We start from the raw sequence: 23,837 nt of genomic DNA, 5'->3' as shown, positions 1-23,837 counted from the left end.
CCATCATGGGCGGGTTCAAATCTAGAATAGGGGCCTTCATATCCAATTGTGCACTCGATTCTAGCTCCTCATTCATATCTTTTTCAAAAAATTCCTGCACAGTTGGATCAATAGTGTCAACCGAATGGTCTTCATTTGGGTACTTCATAACTTCAAAAATATTAAATTTAATAGTCTCTCCGTCACATTCGACGAAGAGGGTACCCTCATCCACATCTATTTTGGTCTTGGCCGTTTTCATAAATGGCCTGCCTAATAGAAGTGGGGCTGAACTTTCGATCATGTCCTCTTCCATCTTCAGAATGTAAAAATCAGCTGGGAAAATTAAATCGTTAACCTGCACCATTACATTCTCAACAATCCCTTCTAGGAAGGCGTTAGAACGATCAGCTAATTGGATAACAGCTTTAGTTTCCCTTAAAGGACCTAATCTCAAAACATAGTAAATCGAGTATGGCATGACATTGATAGATGCACCTAAGTCTAGCATGGCATGCTCGATTTTCTTATTGCCAATCGCACAAGGTAGGGTGAACATACCTGGATCAGCATGTTTTTCTGGTAAGGTCCTCTTGATCATGGCTGAAACATTCTCTCTAACTCTTGAGTCCTGCACCTTGTCTTCTTCCTGCCCTTTATCCACCTTCCTTGGTGAGGTAGGTTCTAGCTGCAGTTCCTTCCCGCTTCTCAGCACCATTGCACTTACATTCTCCTTGGGGTTGACTACCATTTGTGATGGTAGCTTCCTGGAGCTCTGCACCTCCAACTTGCTAACGGCAGTGGAAAGTTGGCTGATTTGGTTCCCCAAATTCTGAATGCTGGCTCTTGTTTCCTGTTGAAATTGCTGAGTATTAGTAGCTAGAGCCTTAACTATATCTTCTAATGACATACCTGAATTCGAGGGTTGGCCTTGCGTTGTGATGGGTGTTGAAAACTGGGGCTCTCGACTGAAAAAATGGGGCTGGTATTGCTGCTGTCCTCCTTGGTTCCCGTAGCTTAGGTTTGGGTGATCTCTCCACCCCGGATTGTAATAATTGGAGTAGGGATCATACTTTCGTTGGGGCTGGCCCGGGAATCCTCCTACGGCATTGACTTGCTGCATCGAACCATCTTGCAATGATGGACACATGTCCGTAGGATGCCAGGAATCGAACAGATACCACACACCCTGGCAGTTTGTACTTGTCCTGCAGCGAGTTGTCTTACCAAAGCAGTTAGGTCAGAAATCTGATTTTCTAAATTTACATGGCTTACCTCATTAACCCGTCTAATGGTACCGTCTGTCCTTGCACCAAACTGTTGTGAATTTTCGGCGATGTTGGAGACTAACTCCCTGGCCGCTTCGGGAGTCTTGTTCACCAAGGCTCCTCCACTGGCTGCATCGACCATACTTCTATCCATGGGTTGCAGCCCTTCGTAGAAGTATTGGATTAACAATTGTTCATGAATTTGGTGGTGGGGACAACTAGCAACAAGTTGCTTAAACCTTTCCCAATATTCATATAATGTCTCACCACCAAACTGCCAAACTCCACATATTTCTTTTCTTATATTCGCAGCCCGGGATGCAGGAAAATATTTATCTAAAAATATCCTATTCATTTCATCCCATGTGCATATAGAACCGGGAGGGAGAATATAAAACCAATCCTTTGCTTTATCTCTTAAAGTAAATGGAAAGGCTATGAGTTTTACCTGGTCCTCGGTCATACCATGGGGTTTCATGCTTGAACAGACGACATGAAATTCCTTTAGATGTTTGTGAGGGTCCTCACCTGGGAAACCATGAAACAGAGGTAATAATTGAATCAAACCAGATTTGAGTTCAAAGGCTACCTCAAGAGTGGGGTACGTGATGCATAAAGGTTGTTGGTTCATAAATGGTGCAGCCAACTCCCGTAATGTCCTCTCTCTGTCAGCCATTCTTTCTACTTCTTCGAAGATGGGAAGATCACAAGTGGGTAGATCGAGATCTGAGTTCACCCTTTTAGGTGAACGATCCTTCCTTTGCTTAGCCTCCTTCCTTAAACGACGGGTGGTCCTCTCAATTTCGGGGTTGTACTCGAGTTCACCTTGTTGAGAAGCACGAGTCATAAAACAAGAAGGTTAACAAAAAGAAGGCAATAGCTAAGAAATTAACGTTGCTCCCCGGCAACGGCGCCAAAATTTTGACGGGTTTGTCGAAACCCTCAAAATTATTACTAGTCCCACAATAAAATATTTGCAGTAAAAGTGGTTCTAGGTCGAATCCCACAGGGAGCAAATCAGTAATCTCTTAGCCGAATGGGTAAAGTAATTGTGTGGGAAAATTAAATAACTAAAATTAAAAGAATAACAATCTAAACAAACAAGAGAAAATCAGTCTTACCGAATTCAGGTTCAAGGGTTCGGGTTGAATCGATTGGCCATCGATCCTAGGTACAATTCAGCATTCTTGCAATTCAAGCATTTAACCTTAGATTTATTAGGATAGCCATAATAAACCTTGTGTTTTCCTAATTCAGTTGACCAAACCCAGCATTCGATCAACACTTATCACCACTCAACTGGGTACGATAGCGTTCCATGTTAAACAATGATAGCATTAAGATTTGTGAAAATAGTTAAACCAAAATAACAATAATTGAGATAGCTGCAATTACTGAATTTTGTTCCATCGATTCTTTTAGGTTGAACCATGTTAAAACATTGGTCAAAGGCTGTCACGAACAATTGACCCAAAAAGATAACAACCTAATTGCTACTTGTACCATTATTCGTGACAATTACGGATCACCGAAATCATGGATAGCAGTAGGAAAATCAACATTAATTCAGTTTGTCAGACTAATTAACATTAACATCCAATAAAAATGTGCATCAGAACCAATGAATACTTGAATTAAAAAGAAAGAAAATAAAGTAACTACAGAACCTCACAATGACACAATCGAACCTCCCCCCTTGAACCAGAAAAAGAAGCTTAGCTACTCATGATCTGCACAATCTTCATACTCTTCTTCTCCATAGCCGAACTGCCTTCTTGCTTCTTGGTCTTCTTGATGATCTCTTGGATCTTGGAATGAGTGATTGCTAGAGCTGGTTCGCCCCCCTCTTTATATAGCCAAAGGAGAGGGCTGTTTTCCAACTCCTTCTAGGAGATCATCTTATCCTTAGGGAGTTTTGATCTTATCTTGAACTAATCCTATCCTATCTCTTATCTAATGCTCTAATCTCAATCTTCTTATCTCTCTAGGATTACATTCAAGAATTTAAATCTGATAAAACTCTCTCCTTGGAGATTACATTCGAAATTCGGACTCTTAACTCTTGAATTCGAGTTGGGCTGCTTCAGCTACTTCTGCGAGTTGGGCTGCTTCAGCTACTTCTGCGAGTTGGGCTTAAGTTGTGAAATGGGCCTGGCTGCGAACTTGCTCCGACTTTGGGCTCGTTTTCGTACTCGATGCGTGCCGAATCTGTCAAAACCCAAAACATAAAAGTTGTGGGCATTTCTTTCATCTTTCTAATGCTTCTTGAATTGTCTAATTCGGTGTCGGGAATTGAGAGTTAGGCCCAGATTACTGACTGTCGCCGAAACTGTGCAAAATCACCCGATTTGTCCTGTTTTCTTCCAATTGCCTTCTTTATTGCCCTAAATCGAAATACAAGAGTAATGAGTTCATTTAAGTGATAAATAAATATAAAAGAGTGAATATTAGAGGATAAAAATAGGGTTCTTTTTGGTCTAATCACTTGTCTAAACTCTTTGAACTTTTCAAAGGATTTAGACTTGTGTCTCATTAGGTACACGTAACCGTATCGTGAAAAATCATCTGTGAAGGTGATGAAATACACATGTTGATTTCGTATCCTAACACTCAGGGGACCACATACATCAGTATGTATTAGGTCAAGTGTGCCCGTACATCTTTCAGGCTTACCGTTAAATGGCCATTTCGTCATCTTGCCTTGTAGGCAAGGCTCACAAGTGGGAAGATCTTCTACAGTTAGAAAATCCAAAGGACCATCATTTACCAACCTTGTGATTCGGTCAACACCGATGTGGCCAAGTCGATAATGCCACAGACACGTGGGATTAACTGTATCACGAGCTATCTTCTTAGGGATTTCAGCCGATGTAGTTTCGGTTATGTTAGTTTCTAGAGAAGGATGTAGAACATAGAGACCGTTCTCCAGTTCCCCGTATGCGATGAATCTGTTGTTTCTTTTAATAGTAATTGTATTACTAAAGAAGATAGAATAACCATCTGCACACAGTTTTGAGACAGAAATCAAATTTCTCCTTAAATTTTGCACATAAAGACAGTCTTACAGTACAATTGTTCTTTCTCTAAAAATTAATTCCACGGTTCCTATGGCCGCGGCTGCAACAGTTGCAGTAGTCCCTAAGAAGAGTGTGACTTCTCCTTCACTCAGCCTTCTGCTTACCTTGAACCCCTGCAGTGAGTTACAAGCATGAGTTGAAGCCCCGGAGTCAATACACCAGGATGCAGAAGCTACCAACAAATTGGTTTCTATAACACAAGTTTCGAAGTTCCCTTTCTTGGATTCCAGGTAGGCAGGACAGTTCATTTTCCAGTGGCCGGTCTTCTTGCAAAAGTGACAGGCATCCAATGCTTTGTCTTTCTTATGCTTCTTGCTCTTAGCAGCTTTCTTCTGAGGCTTCTTTGCCTTCCTTTTTCTCTTGCCTGTCTTGCCAGCTTCAACAAGCATGGCTACAGGCTCATCCTTTCTAATCAGTTCTTCAAATCTTTGCAACATATTGCTGAGTTCTTGTAAGCTGACATTCAGCTTGTTCATGTTATAGTTCATGATGAACGAATTAAAGGAAGGAGGCAAAGAGTTAAGGATAGCATCTATCTGGGTAGCAAGGTCCAGCCCGAATCCAAGAGCCTCCAGTTCGTTGATGTATTCCATCATCCGAAGACAATGGTCGTGAACTTGTTGACCCTTGGACATTTGAGCGGTCATGAACTGTTTCAAGACATTTTGTCGAGTAGAACGATTCTGCTCTTCATACATTGTCCTGAGACTATCCAATATGTCTTTGGCAAGTTCGATCTGATCGAACTGCCTCTGTATCGGGTTGTCTAAGGAGGCAATGATGTAACACCGGGCAAGGGAGTTTTTCTCCTCCCATTCTTGATAGTCTCTCCTTCGGGCCTCAGAAGCCCTATCACCCGGACGCTCTGGGGCAGGATTCTTTGCCACTTTGTCCAACTTTTCAGAAGCTAGGACCAGCATAAGGTTCCTGTACCAGTTAGCATAGTTTGGGCCCTTCAACTTGTTGTCATCAAGCAGTTTTGCAAAAGATCCGTTTGCCATTTTCTGATAAAAGAGTAAACATCAGTCCACAACCTAATTTGACTCATGTTCATTTCATAGATATGGATTTTAATCTACGATCCATTTCCATTTATTCGTCTCTGAGATTTCCCTCCTTTCTCAGTGACGGAGACTACGGGTTGTCTTTGGAAATGTGGGAAATCACATATGGTGCATGGAGCCAACTGTTTTAGCTGCATAACCCCACCACCTTTCTGTGAAGGATCACATCCACTCATCATATGAGTTTTCCCTTTGGCCTCTGCCAGACAAGGTCCAGAGCCATTTTCAGGTAAACCTTTCTGTCCAGTGAGTGCTTACCCATCATATTCGTGAACGCCAAGGTACCGTGAGAGAGTTCCCATTTTCTAGTGAAGCCCCTCCCACATTGGTCTATGACACCCCTATCATCTTATGAAACACTCAGACAAGCCCAACAGCAAATGGATAGCCCATTTTTTGGTGTTTTTCCTCATTACTAAAGGACCCATCCTCATGCTAATGATGGAAGGCCTTTAGAGAGTTCATCATATGAATCTCCCTATCACATGCACTCATATTAGCTGGAGGGAACAAAATTATGCCCTAGTTTGATTTAGGTCAAACCAAAGTGGCTCCCACTGACTTTCATAAAGCCAGATTTCAGGGGGCCTTGAATCGGCTAGGGTTCCGCACGTAACCTCTTGATGAGATGTGGGGCCCACCACTGAGGGAAGTCATCCAATGACCAAAAGGGACACCATGGCAATGATGTGCATTCTGCCATGGTGTGCGCAAGAGCCACTATCGAATGAGCATGGGCCAAGTACTTATGGCCCATGTACGCAGCACATCACACATCCATACATCACATGCAGGGAAAAATTGATCCAATCAATTAATTATCTGTAAGGCCCGTTGGAAGCCCGTTAAAATTCCATAATATTAACCATTAATATTATCTAGGTATATGGGCTGAATTAGGGTTACCCAGTTCGGCCCATATAGCTTTATCCTTTAAAATGGGCTTTTGCAGTTTTAACTATTTAAAATTGGGCCTTTACAGGCTGGGCCGAATTAACCATTTAATTAAATATCAATCCTTAGGCCCATAGTGGGAAATTAGGGCTGACTTTCAGCCTTGATTAAACCCTAGAATTGGTCCAAACTGTTTTGAACCAATCTTGGTTCGAATGGGTCTAGTGTTTGATTTTTAATTAAATCCTTAATTCAAGAAAATAATCTGAAATTAAATACTGATAAAAGGAAAAACAAGAATCAGTCAAACAAGGTTGTTTGCACAATCCTTCCTGCAAAACAGAGGTTAGATCACAGAATGCAGTTTCACAAACTACAAATCGCAGATAGCATTTCTCTCATCTGCGAAATCTCCTTCTCTGCACCGCCAACTTGGATCCAAAATAAAAATAAATAGAAATCCTATTTCTATTAATAATTACATCAGATCAAATACCTATACATTGAGTCTAGAAAATAAAAAAAAAAATTATTTACAGACCCAAAATAAATCAAGAACTGCAAAATCGCAGGTTCCCTACGCAAAATAAGAATTCGATCTCCTCTTGTACGAACAACCCATAAATCAAGAAAATTATAAAGAACAATTCTAAATAATAATCAGATTTATTTAAAATTAATTTCAAATTATTTGCCCATTTGTTTTGGGAACAAATTTCCCAAAAACCAAATCTGTGCAAATTGGGTAGAACGCCTTCTCCCTAATTGCGCAGGTTCAGATCTGAAATAGAATGGTTCAAGACTTGAACCTAGGCTCTAATACCACTGAAGGGAATGAGAGATCCATCCCATGGACGCCCAAAGATTGTGGAATAAGGGGCGAATTTCTAAAATTTTTTTTTTCTCCCTTCAACTGGGAATCACATTCCCTATTTAGAAAATCATATTTTCAAGGATCAATCTTGAACCATAAACTGAACCAGATCTGAACCAAAAGGAATGGGAGAGAATAATACCTGATACGGAGAAGTAATATCTCCCAACAAAGGTGTTCACGCCCAAGGAAGGATCCAAAGACTGCTCCCACTGAAGATGGCGCAGTGTAGGATGGAGCAGAATCAGCAGTGTTCTTCTCCAAGAACTCTGTCCTTCGCAAGAAATAGTAGGATAGAACATGAGCACAGTTTCCTTTATAATCCTTTATCAAAGAACTGATGTCAAGATCCAATCTTGACTTCTCCCACAGCTGGAGATCGAACTGGCAAACAGGACGGCAAAAGCAGGGAGGCGGCAAGAGAGTATTCGCAGGGTGCAGAATTCTCTCTTCTTGATTTCAGCACTAAAGAGGATCTGATGTGTTTCTTGGTCTCTCTCAAGGCTGCCGCCCCCTCCTCCTTTTTGTTAACTTGAAAAGATCAGCTCCTAATCCCATTAGGAGGTACTTATCCAAATCATATTTGGATCAGCCTTCTCTTCTAGTGATAAGGATAAACCCTTATCTTATCTGCAGATTAGATTAGCTTTATCCTAATCCCATTAGGAGGTTTCTAGATCTGAATCACATTCAGATCTAGACTCTCTGAGTGGTTAGGGTTAAGACCCTATCCTATTTGCTAATCTATCTCAGAATTCACCCCTTTAATTAACTAAATAAATAACCCAGTTCGAAATGGGCTTTAGGCCCATCAAGCTTATGTGCTCACTTAACCTTCCTAACTGCTGCCCAGTTCGGCTTCCCTGTATGGTGTGGGACCCAAGCATTGATCTACACATCAGCCACATGGGTTCGGCCCAGCCTTTGTTACAAGGCCTGGTCGAATACACTGTTAAGACAGTGCACCCCCTGAAACCCATCAAATGGGCTCTATGGGTCCAACACTTACCCTAAGTGGTCCCTAGGCCAAGCCACCTTGTAACACCCAGAGACTGTGGGCAGATGCAAGATTAGCCCATCAGGTATTATCCTCAATGGTCTTACACTTAACCTCTCAGCCCTTAATGATCATACACTGCCCGACAAGAGAGGACCTCTCCCTCGGCTGCAAGGAACAGTGTTGCACTCTCCACTTATATGGATCCCGGGAATTAAAACCTTTTGCAAACATTTTATAAACCATAATATATATACTTTTATATCTCATATAAAATATACTTTGCAAAACAAATCTCAACGGTTGAAATCGGCTGCCGGCAGTCTTGGTTTCCAACAGTGAGAGCTTATCCCCGATCATTACCTTTGTCCGACAAAGGGGCTGATCCTGTCACTATGATCACCCACTCAGATGAATTCTTGGATTGTCCCAGCATACCCAGGTTTTGACCCCCGCTAAGGATCTCACTGATTGGTACATCAAAGACAGACCGGTCCGACACCTAGTGCAGTATAATAATCGAGTCTAGGGGTTGGGTGTAACTTTCCAATTTTTCCCATCAATCTCCAAGGTCCAGGGCAATACTGGAAATCTGGTCCAGTTCAAAGATTCAATTAATCCCACACTGTATGTGCCTAGGGTCTCACCCCGATAGCTGAGACAAGCCACCCCAACCGACTTGGTGGCACCACAGTGTCAGCCTTATCAGGATAGGTCTCCCCAGACCGACCCACTGGCTGTGAACATTCTAAACTAACACGAGTCTCAATAAGTGTCCAGTTTAAGGGTATTACACAGAAACATACCAAGGGAACATGAATCAAATATGCACTTTTATTCATTTACAGTAAACTCATAAAGTACATCAATTTTGATTGAAGCTAAGGGCATACAAAACTGTCTAACACAAAGCTCATCTAGTGGTGAAAGGGTATATTCAAAAAGAAGACATCAACTATGAGGAAACCTTTTCGCCCATGGCCATGCTTAAATCCATTAGGATCCTGCTAGCTGTAGCAGCATACCATGACTACGAGATTTGGCAAATGGATGTTAAAACCGCATTCCTGAATAGAAATCTTAGTGAAGATATCTACATGCAGTATCCGCAAAGCTTCATTGCTGCTGGTCAAGAACACATGGTATGTAAACTTAATAGATCCATATATGGACTTAAGCAAGGTTCTAGGAGTTGAAACATCAGTTTTGACTCTACCGTCAAATCGTTTGCCTTTGAGCAGAATTCGAATGAGCCCTGTGTTTACAAGAAGTCCAGTGGGGATAAAGTCACCTTCTTGGTGTTGTATGTGGATGATATGCTACTCATTGGGAATGATGTGGGAATGTTGACTTCGGTCAAGGTGTGGCACTTGCAGCAATTCTCCATGAAAGATCTTGGAGAAGCTTCCTATATACTGGGTCTTCGACTCTGTAGAGATAGATCGAAGCGGATAATTGGATTACCCAAGGTTGATTACATTGACAAAATTGTCAAAAGGTATAACATGGAGAACTCCAAGAAAGGAAACGTTCCTTTCAGGCACGGAGTCACTCTCTCCAAGAAGATGTCTTCCAAGACTTTTGAGGAGATTGAGGGCATGAAAGACGTTCCCTATGCCTCAGCCATAGGCATCATGTATGCCATGCTGTGCACTCGCCCTGACATCGCTCAGGCGGTGAGTGTCATAAGAAGGTTCCAGGCCAACCCACGGCAAGAGCATTGGATTGTTGTGAAGAACATACTCAAATACCTTCGAAGAACAAAAGAGTTTTGTTCGGTATTTGATGGTAGTTCACTGCAAATTCTAGGGTATACTGATGCCGATTCCCATTGCGATCCAGATGATACAAAGTCTATGTTTGGGTATGTTTTCACGATAGGATCGTGTGCTGTTTGTTGGAAAAGTAGCAAACAAGGGTCCACGGTAGACTCCACAACCGAAGCCGAGTACATTGCCGCACGTGAAGCTGCCAAGGAAGCCGTGTGGATGAAGAAGTTCATTCACGAATTAGGAGTGGTTCCATCCAGCACATCACCCATCCCATTGTTGTGTGACAACAATGGAGCGATCACCCAGGCTAAGGAGCTTCGGGCCCGCTCGAAGTTAAAGCACATCGAGAGGAAGTACCATGTACTGCGGGAGATCGTTGGTAGAGGGGACGTCCTGATTTAAAAGGTAGCATCAACGGATAATGTGGCAGACTCATTAACTAAGCCACTCACACAAAAGGTGTTTGAGAAACACATGGAAAGTATGGGACTCTGGCTTATACCAGATTGGACCTAAGTGCAAGTGGGAGCTGTTAGACAGTTTTGTATGCTCTTAGCTCCAATCAGTTTTGATGTACTTTTGACATTTATTGTAAATAAATAAAGTACATGTTTGATTCATGTTGTGTGGTATATTTCTGCGTAATACCCTTAAACTTGACACTTAAATAGACTCGTGTTAGTTTAGAACATTCACAGCCATTTGATAAGTCTGGGGAGATTTAACCTACCAAGGTTGACACTAGTGTGCTGCCAAGTGTTGGGGTGGCTTGTCTCATCTGCCAGGGTGAGACCTAAGGTACATGCAGTGTAGGATTACTTGAATCCTTGAACCAGACCAGATTTCTAGTATTGCCCTGGACCTTGGAAATTGATGGGCAAAACTGGAAAGTTATACCTGACCCCTAGACTTGATTATGATACTGCACTAGGTGTCGGATTGGGCTATCTTTGATATGCCAATCAGTGAGATCCTTAGTGGGGGTCAAAACTTGGGTATGTTGGGACAGTTTGAGAAATCATCTGAGTGGGTGATCATAGTGATAGGATCAGCCCCTTTGTTAGACAAAGGTAATGATCGGGGATGCACTCTCTCTGATGGAAACCGTTCTGCTGGCAGTTTATTTCAATCGTTGGAATTTTGTTTTGCAAATTTTATATATATGATATATATACATATACGGTTTCAAAATGTTTGCAAATGGTTTTAATTCCCAGGATCCATGTGAGCAGAGAGTGCATCACTGCTCCTTGCAGCCGAGGGAGAGGTCCTCTCTTGTCGGGCAGTGTTTAATCATTATGGGCTGAGAGGTTAAGTGTAAGGGCCATTTAGGGTTACACCTGATGGGCTAATCTTAAATCTGCCCACAGTCCCTAGGTTTTTATAAGATGGCTTGGCCCAAGGACCACTTAGTGTAAGTGTTGGGCCTGTAGAGTCCATGTGATGGGTTCAAGGGGTTCACTAGGCTCTCTAGTGAATTTGGCTAGGCCTTGTAATAAAGGCTAGGCCGAACCCATGTGGCTGATCTGTAGATCAATGCTTGAGTCCCATGCCATACAAAAAAGCCCAACTGGGCAGTAGTTTGGAAACTTATTGAGCACTGATTACTTATTGGGCCTAAAGCCCATTTCGACTTGGGCTGATATGATCACCCACTTAAGGGGGCGTATTTGGGATTAGGGTTAGCTAAAGGATTAGGATTATAACTCTATCCACTCTTGGAGACCAAATTCAAATGTGATTTGAATCTGGTAACCTCCTAATAAGATCAGGAGTGGGCTGACCTAATCTGAAGATAGGATTAAGATTATCCCCTATCCAAATACTGATTTGGAGTGGGATAACTCCTAATGGGATTAGGAGATTTCTTAATCACTAAGAAAGGAGGAAACCCTAATCTTGAATGACAAGAATTCGACCTAGAGTTTTGCAGTAACATCTTCTACAATCTGAGATAGGATCTCATCTTCCTAAGCTGAAATCCGCATCCACGCTATTTTCAGCCTTAGGAACTCCTCCAGCCGCCGCCACCTTACTGCTTGGTTCAAACTCCATTGAAGGGAAGATCAAGAAGCTGGTTCTTGAGATCAGTCTTTGCTGAAAGATTGATTTGGTTCGGTGATCTAAGCCTCCAACAGATTCTTGCGAAGAGTTCGGTATGTAGGACATACACTATTGGTTCTGCCCCACCATCGCTGTGTCATCTTCAACGGGAGCAGATCTTGGTTCTATCTTTGGGCATGAACACCGACATTGGGAGATTTTGATTCTCCATATCAGGTATAACCCTTCCCTTGATCTTTGGTTCAGATTTGGTTTGGCTTAGTTCCAGTAGATCCTTGAATAATTGATTCTAAAATAAGGGAATACGATTCCCAGTTGATTGAAGGGAGAAAAATTTATGAAATTTGCCCACCTATTCCGCTGCTTTCTTGGCGTCCATATGATGGATTTCTCCCTCCTTTCATGAGTAATGATACACTTGCTTTGTTTCTTTGAAAAGATGCCTCTTGATACCAAGCAGATGCTGTTAGAGAAGGCCAAGTCCTTGAGGAGGACATCGGGTGACAACTCGTCACCAAGATAGGCACTAAGGGAGGTGGTGCCAGCCAAGAGAATGTCTCAGCCACCAATGTTGGTTCTGACTGAGGAAAGAGGTTAGTCGAAGGAGATTGGCACCAAGAGTCTGGCCAGATGAGGCCATCTGATCCACCTCAATCCCCGACAAAAAAGTGGTTGGCACGCAAGGACCGTCGAGGGTGGCAACAAAGGAGGGAATGAAGGCAGAAACACGTTGAGGGGGCCATAGGGGGTCTCGTCCTTCGAACTGTCAATCCTTACCCAAGTTGCGGGGTGAGGGGCAGCTAGTGATGCGGTGCACTTTCTGCCCCTAGTGGAGTGTCAAAGAGGGGGACTCCCTCAATAAAAGGGGCATCGGGAGGGCCCTAATTACTAGGATGATCCCTCAAGGGGATCATCTTGCTATGACAAACCAGAGCCTATAGGACCTCCGCAATGCTTCTCTGGATCACTTGGCTGAGGTATGCTGCACCTTTGCCTTATCTTCTAAGTGAAAATTTGTCTTTTTATTCTAAGTTACTGACGAAGGTGTTCTTGCTGTAGTCATCCCAATATGTTATCGAACTATGTGACAAGATTGAAGTTCTTATACGCTAATTGAAGAACTCTGAGAAGAAGAGGGAGCAGCTCGAGGTGTGGGTTGCTAAGGCAGAGAGTGGCCGAGAATCAAACACCTCGGCCATGCATGAGTTGAAGTAGCTAAGAAAGGTTCTGGAGGAGGACCTCAAGGCGGAGAAGGCTCTTATAACGGAGCTGAAGGAAGCCTTGAAGAAGGCCAATGAGACGCTCAAGCAATCTAAGCTGAAATGTGTTCAGGTAGATAAGGAAGATGATGACTTTCCTGGAAGATGACGGATGAGCACAAGATGGCACTCATTGACTATGGGGCCAAGTCTTACTTGGAAGGCATCAGGGACACCAAGATCCAGGTGTTGTAGTTGATGCCTAACTTTCCTATCCACCAATTGGGGTTCCTTGCTGAGGCCCCTTCCATTGAAGTGCCTAATGCTGATGTCCCTCCTTCTACCGAGGTTCCAAATCTTGCCGAGGATGTCGCATGAGTTGCTCATTTTTTCTTCTCTTTGTTTTCCTTTTGTTTGGAATATTTGGTAAGGGGCTTAGCCTCCTCCAAGGAAGGTCAAATTTTGTAAAGCCAAATAGATGCAATCAATGAAATACTTTTTTGCATAACTTGTGCCTTTATTGTTTGCAACTATTTTTTTTTTGCACATAGGGGCCGATAACCCCTTCCAAGATGTCACAAGTTGCAAAGAAGTTATCCGAAGTGGCTCATTACTTAGATGTTTGCTTAGGAAGCTAAGGGAGTTCAGCCGAGGTTGAGCTATTCCACTTAGGGGCTCGAGGCCCCTTTCCTTAGTGGGAAGGAAAAGAAGGCGAAGGCCTCAACTCTCTTGGCTTGTTCTCCACCCCCATCAAAATTGGTTGGATGAGGATAAACTATTCTGCCAATGGATTGCTTGATTTTGTAGGGACCTTCCCAATTGGGGCCAAACTTGCCAACACTGGGCTCGAGCACCATGACTTTTCTAAGGATGAGGTCTCCTTCTTTGTAATGTATTTCCTTCACCCGAGAGCTGTAATAGCAAGTTATCCTCTATTGATAGGCCGCAACCCTAAGTTGAGCCTGCTCTCAGACTCCTTACAACAGATCTATGTTGTTTTTGAGCTCTTCATCATTTTTGGCTTCATTGTACACCTCAGTTCAAAGCATCGGCTAGCCTATCTCTATTAGAATGACGGCCTCGGTGCCATAAGTTAGGTTGAACGAAGTCTCTCCCATGGCAGTTTGAGGTGTTGTCTGACCCATAGGACGTTGTATAGTTTGTCGGCCCAAAGGCTTTTGACTCTATCCAACCTGGTCTTCAATCCTTCTAGAATTGTCCTGTTGGTGACCTCGGCTAGGCCGTTAGTTTGTGGATAGCCGACCGAGGTGTATTGCTGCTTAATGCCAAGGCTAGCACAACATTCTCTGAATTTTGTGTTGTCAAATTGTTTCCCATTGTTAGTGACCAGTGTGTGGGGGATACCGAAGCGACAGATAATGTTCTTCCAGAAGAAATTGTACCATCTTGGCCGTGATGGTGGCCAAGGGCTTGGCTTCGATCTAATTGAGGGAAGGGGCCAAGGAGATCAATTCCCCACTTGGCAAAGGGCGATGGACTACTGAGAGCTAAAAGAGTTGTGGTTGGCCTATGGGTAATGTTGGAGTGTCTCTAGCACTAGTCGCACTTCTGCACTAGCTCAGTTGCATCCTTCTAAACCGTTGGCCAAAAATACCCCTACCTTAGTGCTTTTTAGGCCAGGACTCTGCCTCCAATGTGGTTGCCGTAGATGCCTTCATGGATCTCTCGAAGTACATACTCGCCCTCCTCCCGACGGAGGCATTGGAGGTAGGGCAAGGTGAAAGAACTTCGGTATAGCTTTCCCTCGAGGAGGGTGTAATGGGTTGCCTACCATTGGACTCTCCTAGCTTCATTTCTGTCTTTAAGAAATTGCTCATGCGAAAATAGGTAATGATGGGGTCCATCCAATAGGGATCGGCTTGGACAGGGAGCACCTATACTTCTTCAATGCTGGGGCATGCTAATTTCTCAATGCAAACCGTGTGGCTGAGCACTGCACCTGAGGTGCTTGCCAATTTGAATAGGGTGTCAGCCCTCATGTTCTTGGACTGTGGGACTTGCAACAAAGTGAAGTGTTGGAATGGCGGGCAAACTCTTGCACCTTGGCCAGGTATTTGGCCATGCTTTGTTCTCTAGCTTCATATTCGCCATTAACTTAGTTCACCACTACTTGGGAGTCACTAAAGACTTCAATGTGTTGGGAGCCGAGGTCCTTGGTGACCTGTAGGCTTACGAGCAGAGCTTCATACTCGGCTTTATTATTTGAGGCTGAGAAGTCAAACCTCAACGCATACTCTACTTTGGTGTTGTTTGGGGTGAGGAGTATGAGACTTGCTTCACTTCCCTTAGAGTTGGAGGATCCATCAATGAACAACTTCTAGGTCGGCCGAGGTCCCTCTACTTCTTCTGGGGCCTGGTTGGGGGCTCGACTGAAGGTGCATTCTTCTATGAAGTTAGTTAGGGCTTGCGCTTTGATTGTAGGCCTTGGATGATATTATAAGTTGAACTCAGACAACTCGATGGCCTACATGGTCAGTCATCCCAAAATCTTTGGCTTGGCAAGGATGGTCCTAAGGGGCTTATTGGTTAAGACTATAATGTTGTGGGCTAGGAAATACAGCCTAAGTTTCTTGACCGAAGCAACTAAAGCAAACACTAATTTCTCCATTTCAAGGTAGCGGGTCTCTACACCACAAAGGACCTTGTTGACATAGTGGATAGGCCTCTATACTCCATCTTCTTTTATCAAAATAGAGTTGGCTGCTTCACCTCCAACCGAGAGGTATATGTACAACATGTCTCCTGGGAGTGGCCAAATGAGTAGGGGAGGTGAGGCGAGGTAGGACTTCAGCTCTTCAAAGGCCCGCTGGCACTCTTCTGTGCACTAGAAGTCTTTCAATTTTTTGAAGGCTCAAAAGAAAGGAAAGTAGCAATCAGTTGACTTCGACATGAAAGAATGGTAGGATCCATCTAATGGATGCTAAGAAAGGTGCGGAATGGGGGAGAATTTCAAAAAAATTTCCTACCTTCTTCCAACTAGGAATCATATTCCCTAAATTTAGAATACATTATTTAAGGATCCTACTTGAACCATAAACAAACCAGATCTGAACCAAAAGAAAACAAGAAGGATTATACCTGATCCGGAGAAATAATATCTCCCAAAGTTGGTGTTCATGCCCAAAGAAGTAACCAAGATCTGCTCCTGCTGAAGATGACACAGTTGTGGATGGAACAGAACCAGCAGGGTGCATCCTACACACTAGATTCTTCACAAGAACCCTCTGGAAACCTTGAACACCGAATCCTAGTGTCTTTCTTGCAAGACTATTGTCAAAAACTGCTTTCTTGACTTCCTGTTGGTGCAAAGATCCAATCTTCCAATAGGTAGTGGCGGCAGCTGAAGGAGGAGAAGTCCAGGGATGAAGAGGGCAGAATTATCTCTTCTCTCTGGAGTCTGTGAGAGATCAAATCTCAGATTGCAAGATGTGTTTCTTGCTTACTCAAACCCCCTAGATCAAAATCTGATATTTCTACTAGGGTTTTCTCCTCTTTCTTCATGATTAAGAAACCTCCCAATATTTTGGGAGTTATCCCAATCCAAATCAGTATTTGGATAGAGGTTAACATTAATCCTATATGCAGATTAAGTTAATTAACTCCTGATCTTATCAGGAGGTTACCAGATTGAAATCTAATTTGAATTTGGTCTCTTAGAGTAGATAAGGTCAAAGACCCAATCCTTTTACTAACACTAATCTCAGATTCGCCCTATGAACTAGTGATCATATCAACCCAGTTCCAAATGGGCTTTTGGCCCATTAAGTGTTCGGTGTTTAACTAGTTTCCAACCTGCTACCCAGTTGGGCTTCTTTGTATGGCGTGGGACCCAAGCATTGATCTACACACTAGCCACATGGGTTCGGCCCAGCCTTTATTACAAGGCCCAGCCGAATTCACTAAAAGACTCAGTGACCCCCTTGAGCCCATCACATGGACCCTATGGGCCCAACACTGACATTAAGTGGTCCCTGGTCCAAGCCATCTTATAAAAACCCAGGGACTATGGGCAGGTGCAAGGTTAGCCCATCAGGTATTATCCTAAATGGTCTTACACTTAACCTCTCAGCCCTTAATGATCAAGCACTGCCCGACAAGAGAAGACCTCTCTCTCGGCTGCAAGGAACAGTGTCGCACTCTCTACTCACATGGATCCCGGGAATTTAAACCTTTTGCAAATCTTTTGAAACCGTACATATACATACATTTATATATATATATATATATATATATATATATATATATATATATATATATATCTTATTTTGCAAAACAAAATTCCAACGATTGAAATCAACTACCGGAAGTTTGGTTTCCATCAGAGAGAGTGCATTACCGATCATTACCATTGTCTGACAAAGGGGCTGATCCTGTCACTATGACCACTCATTCAGATGAATTCTCAGACTGCCCCAACATGTCCAGGTTTTGACCCCCACTAAGGATCTCACTGATTGACACATCAAAGACAACCCGATCCGACACCTAGTGATGTGTCATAATCGAGTCTAGGGGTCAGGTGTAACTTTTCAGTTTTGCCCATCTATCTCCAAGGTCTAGGGCAATACTGGAAATCTAGTCCGGTTCAAGATTCAAGCAATCCCATACTGCATGTGCCTTGGGTCTTACCCTGATTGCCGAAACAAGCCATCCCAACACTTGGTGGCACACCAGTATCAGCCTTGGCAGGATAAATCTCCCCAGACTTATCCAATGGTTGTGAACATTTAAAACTAACACAAGTTTCTATAAGTGTCTAGTTTTAGGTTCTTACACAGAATTATACCAAACAACATGAATCAAATATGCAATTTAATTTATTTTCACTAAATAACAAAAGTACATCAAATCCGATTGAAGCTAAGGACATACAAGACTGTCTAATAGCTCCCACTTGCACTTAGGTCCAATCTGGTACAAGCCAGAGTCTCATACTTTCCACGTGTTTCTCAAACACCTTTTGTGTTAGTGGTTTAGTCAATGGGTCTGCCACATTATCCGCTGATTGATAAAAATAAAATTTGTCATATGTTTATCCCTCAATATTCAGTATTTTACACTTAATTGGTACCTAATTGGACTCATTACTCTTGTATTTCGATTCAGGGCAAGCAAGAAGGCGATTGGAAGAAAACAAGGCTAATCGGATGTTTTAGTACAGTTTCGGCACCGATCAGTGATATGGGCCTAGCTCTCAACTCCGGACTCTGATTTAGATATTTCAAGAAGCACTAGAAAGATAAGGAAAAGGCCTACAACGTTTATGTTTTGGGTTTTGGCAGAATCGGTCTGCATCAAAGACGAATTCGGGCCCAAAGTTAGAGCAATTTCACAGCAAGGCCCATTTCACAAGCTGAAGCCCATTTCGCAGAGAGTTTTGAAGCAAGCCCGAATTGTTAAAGAAGCCCAGTTCGAATTCAAGATCCAAGAGTCCCATTAGAATAGAAGTTGAATGTAATCTCAATAAAAGAGTTTTATCAGATTTAAATTCTCAAATTGTAATCCTATAAAGATAAGAGATAAGAGTTAGATAGGATAAGTTCAAATTAGACTAGGACTTTCCAGTTTGAGGATAATCTCCTTCAGGGAGTTGGAGAGCAGCCCTCTCCCCAAATCTATATAAAGGGGGGGCGGACCAGCACCCAAGGCATCAATTACTCCAAGAGAGCTTCAGTCTTCAGAGAAGGAAATCAGCAACCAAGGAGGAAGAAGCAAGAGTTCGCCCCCCTTTCTCATCTAGAAGCTGCGTTTTCATCATGAAGTGTCTGTAAGTTTTTATTTCTGGTTGAAGGGTTAGGGAAGCCTTGATTCTATAATACTGTGAGATCTAATTGATTTTTATTTTAGTTCATTGTTTATGGGTATTCATATGTTTTCTGCTAATTAACTGTGAGGATTATTTTTGTTGATTAAGCAAGAAGGGCCCCTTGCTCATTCAATGGAAATAATCTATGGCCGATTGAACCTCCAGTTTTGTATATGATTGGTAGGTTCGATCATGGTGGCAACTAACATAAATTGATTGCAAAAAAAGTTTTCGATCTATGTTAGGAAAATATATGATCTGGTTTAAACGATCTGAGCTTGTGAGATCGCTGACCAAAATTGGGTCTCTCCCCTCTTAATGCTATTAATAGGTTAAATCCTAAGAGCTTGTTTAGGACTGCCTATTAATAAGGGAAGCAATCAAAGAGCTTGTTTTGGTTGTCTAATAATAAGAGTAGAGGCTGGCTGTTAGAATTTGTTAATAACTATAACCAATTTATTCATAAACATATGAATCTATCTTTGCATCAAGGATCAATGCTACGAATCAAAGCTGAACTTGTCCCTTCAACCGGAAGCCATCTCCCATTGATTTAATCTTTGTTTTCTGTTATTTTCTGCTATTTTCTTACTTTTGTTAACTTTACAACCCCCCTTAATCCATCTACTTTGAAATAAATCCACCCAATCCCTGTGGAGAATGACCTTGCTCATCACTATCTGCAAATTGTTAACCCAGAGCAAGAATATTTATCTTTGGTTGGGCTCAGCACCCACCAAAAATTTGGCGCCATTGCCGGGGATTGGTGTCCTAAGTAGATTTATTTCCTTTTTGCTTGGTTTATGCCTCGTTCTTCTCATATAGGTGAGCTCCAATACGATCCCGAGATTGAAAACATGACGGCCAACTCTCAACAGTTCGACTATAGGCTTAACCCTCCAGCAAACCATGATAATGAGGTAAACATCTCTTCCCTAGAACAAATTGGAAGTCTGACCTCTCTTGTCCGTCAAATGGCTGTAGATAACATGCAAATGGTGAAGGCTTGCGGGATTTGTTCATCTACGGGACATCCAACCGACATGTGCCCTACTCTTCAAAATGAACCCTATGAACAAGCCAATGCTATTAGAGGCTTCCCATAGAAGAGATACGATCCCTACTCAAATACCTACAATGCAGGATGGAGGGATCATCCTAACCTTAGCTACGGAGCCAAGCCCTTTGGCTTCCACCAACAATATCAGTCTAGACCACCAGTTCCACAATATTCATCGTCTAACCCAGGTATGTCTCTAGATGAAATCGTTAAAGCACTTGCAACTGACATTCAACAATTTCAACAGGAGACAAGGACAAGCATCCGAAACTTGGAGAATCAAGTCAGCCAATTGGCAACTGCTATAAGTCGAATGGAATCTCAAGTATCAGGAAGGCTACCCTCCCAGACCATGGTCGACCCTAAGCAAAATGCTAGTGCAATCACTTTAAGAAGCGGAAGGGACCTAAATAGGCCTAGCAAGGAAGTACCTAAGAATACAATTGAAGAAGAAATAGAAAAGGAAGCACCTCCACCCCAAACTCAAGATGCAAGCAGTGAACAACCCCAAGCCATAGTGACAACTCCACCCTTTCCTAGCCGCTTTGCAAAACCCAAGGAGGAGCAAGAGAAGGAGGAAGTTTTTGAACTTGGTGGGAAGGAGGGATTCAGAATTTTCATTACTAAGGAGCAACATTTCCTTTCTTGGAGTTTTCCATGTTGTACCTTTTGACAATTTTGTCAATGTAAGTAGCCTGGGATAATCCAATTATCCGCTTCGATCTATCTCTATAGAGTCGAAGACCCAATATGTATGAAGCTTCTCCAAGATCTTTCATGGAGAACTGCTGTGACATCCATACCTTGACCGAAGTCAACATTCCTACACCATTCCCAATGAGTAGGATTTCGTCCACGTACAATACTAAAAAAGTAATCTTATCCCCACTGGACTTCCTGTAAACACAGGGCTCATCCGGATTCTGCTCAAAGTCAAACATTTTGACGGCTGAATCAAAACAGATGTTCCAACATCTAGAGGTCTGCTTAAGTCCATATATGGATCTGATGAGTTTACATACCATGTGTTCCTGACCAGTAGCAATAAAGCCTTGCGGCTGCTGCATGTAGATATCTTCACTAAGATCTCCATTCAGGAACGCGGTTTTGACATCCATTTGCCAAATCTCATAGTTATGGTATGCTGCTACAGCTAGCAGAATCCTAATGGATTTAAGCATGGCCACGGGCGAAAAGGTTTCCTCATAATCAATGCCTTATTTCTAATTATACCCTTTCGCCACCAAGCGAGCTTTGTAGGTCTCAATCCTGCCATCGGGGCCCTTCTTCCTCTTGTAGATCCATTTGCAACCAATTGCTTTTACCCCAGAGGGCGGATCTACTAGAGTCCAGACTCCATTGGTCTCCATCGAGTCCATCTCAGCTCTCATGGCCTTCACCCACTTCTGGGAATCTATGTCTAACATAGCTTCCGCGTAAGTCACGGGATCCTCTTCACTAGTCAAGGCTTCCACCAGGTAGGTATCCTGGTCATAACCATATTGAACTGGTGGTCTGAATACCCAGGTGGACCTTCAAGGTTGGTCATTACCTAGAACTTGTGGGACATCTCCCACTACTCGTGAGCTCTCCTCATCAAGAACTATTTCCTGACAGTGAGTGTCCATGATGTATTCAGACTCTAAGAATTGGGCGTTTCGACTGCAGAACACTTTCTGCTCACTTGGGTCATAGAATAGATAACCCACTGAATTCTTTGGGTAGCCTATAAATAGGCAATGACTGGTTTTGGATTCCAACTTGTCCGCACTTGTTCTTTTAACGTGTGCAGGACAACCCCAAATCTTCAAGTGTCTTACACTTGGCTTCCTTCCAGTCCATAGTTCATATGGAGTTTTCAGAACTGATTTAGTTGGAACCCGATTCAGCACATAGATAGTAGTCTCTAATGCATATCCCCAACAGGATGTGGGTAATTCTGAGCGTACGAGAAGTGACCAGACCATGTCCAATAAGGTCCTATTCCTCCTCTCTGAAACACCGTTGAGTTGTGGTGTAGCAGGAGGAGCTAGTTGTGACACTATCCCATTGTCCTTTAAGTAGTCCCTGAATTCGTCAGAGAGATACTCGCCACCTCAATATGATCGAAGGGTCTTAACTTCTCTCCCTAACTGTTTCTCGACTTCCTGTCTGAACTCTTTGAACTTTTCAAAGGATTCAGACTTGTGTCTCATTAGGTACACGTAACCATATCGTGAAAAATCATCTACAAAGGTGATGAAGTACACGTGTTGATTCCATGTCCTAACACTCAGGAGACCACATACATCAGTATGTACTAGGTCAAGTGTGCCTCTAGATCTTTCAGGCTTACCGTCAAATGGCTGCTTAGTCATCTTACCTTAAAGGCAAGGCTCACAAGTGGGAAGATTTTCTACGGTTAGAAAATCCAAAGGACCATCCTTTACCAGTCTTGTGATTCGGTCAATACCGATATGGCCAAGTCGGTAATGCCAGAGGCACGTGGGATTAATTGTATCACGATTCCTTTTCTTGGGATTTTTGACCGATGTAGTTTCGGTTAGGTTAGTTTCTAGAGAATGATGTAGAACATAGATACCATTCTCCAGTTCCTCACATGCGATGAATTTGTTATTTCGTTTAACAGTAATCATATTACTAAAATAAATAGTATATCCATCAGCACACAGTTTAGAAACAGAAATTAAATTTCTTCTCAAGTTCTATACATAAAGACAATCTTTAAGTACAAGGACTCCTTCTTTAAAAACTAATTATACGGTTCCTATCGCCGCAACTGCAACACTTGCAGTCGTTCCCAAGAATAGTGTCACCACGCCATCACTCAATCTTTTGCTAACTTTGAACCCCTGCAGTGAGTTACATGCATGAGTTGAAGCCCTGGAGTCAACACACCAGGACACAGAAGTAAATAACATATTAGTTTCTATGACACAAGTTTCGATGTTACCTTTCTTAGATTCCAGGTAGGCAGGACAGTTCCTCTTCCAATGGCCGGTCTGTTTGCAGAAGTGACAAACATCCGATGCCTTGTTCTTCTTCTACATCTTGGGTTTGGCAGCTTTCTTCTGGGGCTTCTTTGCCTTTCTCTTTTTCTTGCCCGATCTATTAGCTTCAGCAAGCATAACCACAGGCTCATCCTTCTTTAAAAGATCCTCGGCCCTCTGCAACATATTTCTGAGTTCCTGGACGCTGACATTCAGCTTATTCATATTGTAGTTCATAGTGAATGCATTGAAGGAAGAGGGCAAAGAATTTAGGATGGCATCCACTTGCATGCCAAGAGCTTCAAGTTCATTAATGTATCCCATCATCCGAAGACAATGGTCATGAACTTTCTGCCCCTTGGACACTTGCGCGGTCATGAACAATTTCAGGACCTTCTGTCGAGTAGAACGGTTCTGCTCTTCATACATTGTTCTTAGACTGTCTAATATGTCCTTGGCTAGTTCGATCTGATCGAACTGCCTCTGTATTGAGTTGTCTAATGAGGCAATGACAAAGCAGTGGGCTAGGGAGTTCTTATCCTCCCAATCTTGGTAGTCCCTCCTATGGGCCTCAGAAGCCCTATCACCCGGACGTTCCGGGGTAGGATTTTTCACCACCTTATCTAACTTTTCAGAAGTTAGGACCAGCATAAGATTTCTGTACCAGTCAGCATAGTTTGGGCCCTTAAGCTTGTTATCATCTAGAAGCTTTGCAAATTGACTGTTTGCCATTTTTTGATAAAACAACAAAAACGTTAGTCCACAACCTTAG

At 42.7% G+C, this 23,837-nt stretch overlaps 1 non-coding gene across 1 annotated transcript; it reads left to right on the top strand.

The window, feature by feature from the left end:
• Positions 1-1,447: 1,447 nt before the first annotated feature.
• LOC148865385 (small nucleolar RNA R71) lies at positions 1,448-1,554 on the top strand. Its single transcript, XR_016112150.1, has one exon. It is a non-coding gene; the product is annotated as a small nucleolar RNA R71 (small nucleolar RNA).
• Positions 1,555-23,837: the final 22,283 nt, after the last annotated feature.

Source organism: Nelumbo lutea, chromosome 3, assembly GCF_056320005.1.
Source record: "Nelumbo lutea isolate HS-2025 chromosome 3, American lotus-T2T, whole genome shotgun sequence".
Classification (NCBI taxonomy): Eukaryota; Viridiplantae; Streptophyta; class Magnoliopsida; order Proteales; family Nelumbonaceae; genus Nelumbo; species Nelumbo lutea.
This window is presented reverse-complemented; position numbering and strand designations above follow the sequence as displayed.